The 3897-nt window shown below is 41.6% G+C and overlaps 1 pseudogene; it reads left to right on the top strand.

The window, feature by feature from the left end:
• The first annotated feature begins 1207 nt into the window (after positions 1-1207).
• On the top strand, positions 1208-2526 carry LOC143623651 (hydroquinone glucosyltransferase pseudogene; annotated as a pseudogene).
• The last annotated feature ends 1371 nt before the right edge of the window (positions 2527-3897 follow it).

Raw genomic sequence — 3897 nt, 5'->3', positions numbered from 1 at the left:
ACGCGGAACCCTCAGAACCTGCTGTCCGTCGTTAACGCCCTCACGTTCAATATCCTCCAGAGCTTGATCAACGTTACGAACTCCAGAAACCATGGTGATTGATTTTTTTTTTTTATAGATCTGATGAGATCTGATTGCCGTTTGTAACAGTGGATGGCGCCAATGAAGAAACGTGGATCTACTCACTGGTAGCAGATCTACTTTCCTCGGGTGTGATTATACTATTTCACCGATGGTTCTTCTGGATCAGTGTTCTTCCACCTACAAAATGAACAGCGCCGTTACTTACCCCTCAGAAAGGGACAGAGGGGTCCTCTTTGGGGTAACCCTCCGGCGTGAGAATCAGTATATTTGTGGAGAAGATAATAATGTGTGTAGCAGAATCTCCAGAGTATTGCTGAATAGCTGAATACCCTTTTGATTGTGAGACTGTCTGTTTGTATGTAACTGACTGTGAGTGAATGTGATTCAATATGATTGAATGTGTTATCACTGCTTGTAACTGTCAATGATTGAGTATGAATGTGTCATCAAAGTGGAGTTGATGCTGTATTTATAGTGCTAGGGTTACCACCGGTTGGGCTCAACCTCGTTGGCTTCCTCCAATCGCACTGCGCCACGTGTCCTCTGGGACACCTGGCGCTTTCTAGTTGGTTGTAATCGCGTGGTAACACATGTGTCATGCTGAGTTGTCGACCTTTCATTTGGCAGCTATCAACATCAGCATATTCTTTCTCCTTAAAAAGATGCCTTCTGGAAGGTTGTCTGATGTGCACAATCAAGGTTGCCCTAATCCTGATTTGGATAAGGACGAGGTTGATTATGTGCACGTATGATATGCGCTCACCCTGAGGATGCGCGGGGTCTTCTCTTTATTCTCACGCGCAGATATTTCATGCGCAGATGTGATATGCACGAGCATGTGATATGCGCCGCGCGCTGATGCGCTGCGCGCATATGTGATGCGCGAGCATATGTGTGCCTGGGCAGATGCGATACACACGGGCATGTGATATGCGCCGCGCGCTGATGCGCCGCGCGCATATGTGATGCGCGAGCATATGTGTGCCTGGGCATATGATGCCTGAGCATGTTTTGTATGCGCCATGCGCATAGGTTTTGGCTTTGTGCCTTCATAATGTCTTTATCTTGTGGGTTGACCCGCCTTGCTCGATGTTGAGGCGGGTACATACCTCTTCAGCGACATTCCCGAAGATACCGCCTTAGAAATTCGAATATTATATACTTTAACTCGTTCGTTACCTGCCTTACGTCGAACCTTAACCGAGTTAGCCAACGAGTCGATTAGAAAACAACCCTCGGCATTGATTGTTGATATGTTTGGCCCTCCTAGTTTTGAAATTGCTAAAGAATTTAATATTCCAGCCTACATGTTTTGTGCACTTTCTGCTATGGTTTTGGTTAGTGTCTTCCAAACACCGATTTTAGACAAGATGTATGCATGTGAGTATAAAGACTTGCATGAACCGGTGAGGTTACCCGGGTGTGTTCCGTTTCAAGGAAGTGATATGCTGGAATCGGTTCAAGATAAGAAGAACGAGACGTATTTCGAGGCGCTTGAAATAGCCAAGATGTATAGTTTGCCAAAGGGTATATTTCTTAACACCTTTCTTGAATTGGAATGCAGTCCGTTTAAGGCTATGGAAGAAGGTGATTGGTGTAAACCGAAAATTTACCCGGTTGGACCCTTGATACGGTCTGGTTCGGAGAGCCAGACCGGTGAAGGGTTTGAATGTTTGAAGTGGTTGGATAAGCAACCGGTCGGGTCGGTTTTGTTTGTATCGTTTGGAAGTGGTGGTACGCTGTCCCAAGAGCAACTCAATGAACTAGCCTTCGGGTTGGAACAAAGCGGTCAAAGATTATTTTGGGTCATAAAAAGTCCACATGGAAAATCAAACGCAAGTTATTTCACTGCACAAAGCCATCTTGATCCGTTTAAGTTTTTACCTGAAGGGTTTTTGAGGCGTGTTGAAGATCGGGGACTGGTTGTGTCGTCTTGGGCCCCTCAGGTCGAGATTCTAAGCCATGGGTCTACTGGAGGGTTCTTGACTCATTGTGGGTGGAACTCTATATTGGAGAGTGTGGTCCGTGGAGTGCCTATGATTGCGTGGCCACTTTTTGCGGAGCAGAAATTGAACGTGGTTTTAGTTTCCGATGGTTTGGGTGTTGCTCGTAGGGTGAAAGTGGGCGAAAATGGATTGGTGGGAAGAGATGAAATCGATAAGTGCGTCAGAAGTTTGATTGAAGGTGAAGATGGGCACAAGATGAGGGTGAAAATTAGTGAGTTCAAAGGTCTTGGTGTAGCAGCACTAGGTCCAGATGGTTCATCAACTAAGTCGTGTGTAGAAGTGGCTCATATGTTGTGTGGCTAATATTATTGGTGTTATACATGTATTTTAATGGCATTTCTTTGGTCAACTTTTTTGGTATACATGACTAGATCAAACAACGTATGGTCGCATTTTTCCTCTTAAATTGAACTTTATTTTTTCATCTTGCTCTTCATATGCTTTCCGGTTCTATAATTTTTTGAAGCATCTTGCAAACGGACTGGAACAAACTGCACAACACAATTTGTTCTACCCGACTTAGCGGTTCACCAGTTGAATCTCAAAGTTAAAAAATATCAGATTTTTTCTAAGACGGTTAAACCAGCTATGTGAATCGAGCAAGCAAGGGCCCAATTCGGTGTGATAGGTCTGGTACGGGTGTAACAACATTAAACTCATGTAAATGAAGTTATGCATGCTATCTCCGTATATTCATATAATGATATATCCGAGAGGTTCTTACAAACTTTTGACCTTTTTTGTTACCAAATTTAATATGTACTTTACGCTATGTGTAGCGGATGGGCTACAAATTGAGGCGTTTTGCGTCATGTGCCCTCCAGTCAGAAAATGATAGGTTTTCTATTTGGGGTGTAATGGTGTTGTAACCATATATATATATAGGGTTTGAATCAAATACAAATGAAATTATCATGCTAAACGTGAGAATCAAATAGAGTAATTATATATTACTCTATGATAATTACTCTATAGTGTAATTACATAATTACTCTACTTGTATATATAATTACTCTACTTGATTCTCACGTTTAGCACGTTAATTTCATTTGTACGTTAACATTCCCCTATATATATAATATAATAATAATATATACACACAACACACAAACAATAGCCGGCGACAAATTCCTCCCCCCCCCCCCCTAAAATTGCGGGGGGGGGGGGGGAGGGGGGTTCTCGCTCTTCCTCGCCGGAATTCGCCCATACATTACGCCCACCACGTACAACCTTACAAGCCATCTCTCTTTCTTACCATACAAACATGAAAGCGGATAAATAATTGCCACCTACCCTCCCCCTTATGATGTCCAGAATATGAATGGATTTGTCTTTCGTAAGACATGTCAGGTATTTATTGACATTTAAATGGATGCAACTATAACCACAACTCGCAAGTCTAATAAATGTTGATCCAATACAATCCAGTGGAATCCAGAGGGGAAGGGGGTATTTATTGTTATTAATCATGTACCGGTCAATTCTAATTGACATCTCATGGGTCTGATTTTTTTTTTTTTTGTAAATTATTTGTATTTTTGTTAAAACAATATATATTTAGTGTTTGAACTCCATTACATAACAATTAGTTGGATCTAGTGGCAAATAGGTATTCTTCCCAACCCAAAAGTTGTGGGTTCTACTCTAATTTGAGGCATGTTTAATCATATTTTTATGCAAAAGTTTTTTACACAACTCAGCTATAACCAAATAAACTCATGTAAAAATTAAATTGTTTAAACCCAACAAAATACTCTTTTTTACTTAAGGCCTAAAAGAAAAAATTTCGCCATCGACGTTATTGTTT

Source organism: Bidens hawaiensis, unplaced genomic scaffold (assembly GCF_021521415.1).
Source record: "Bidens hawaiensis isolate Kalapana, Puna unplaced genomic scaffold, B.hawaiensis_p1.1 tig00003510_1, whole genome shotgun sequence".
NCBI classification, from domain to species: domain Eukaryota; kingdom Viridiplantae; phylum Streptophyta; class Magnoliopsida; order Asterales; family Asteraceae; genus Bidens; species Bidens hawaiensis.
Note: the sequence above shows the minus strand (reverse complement) of the source record. Positions and strands in the feature narration are given on the sequence as shown.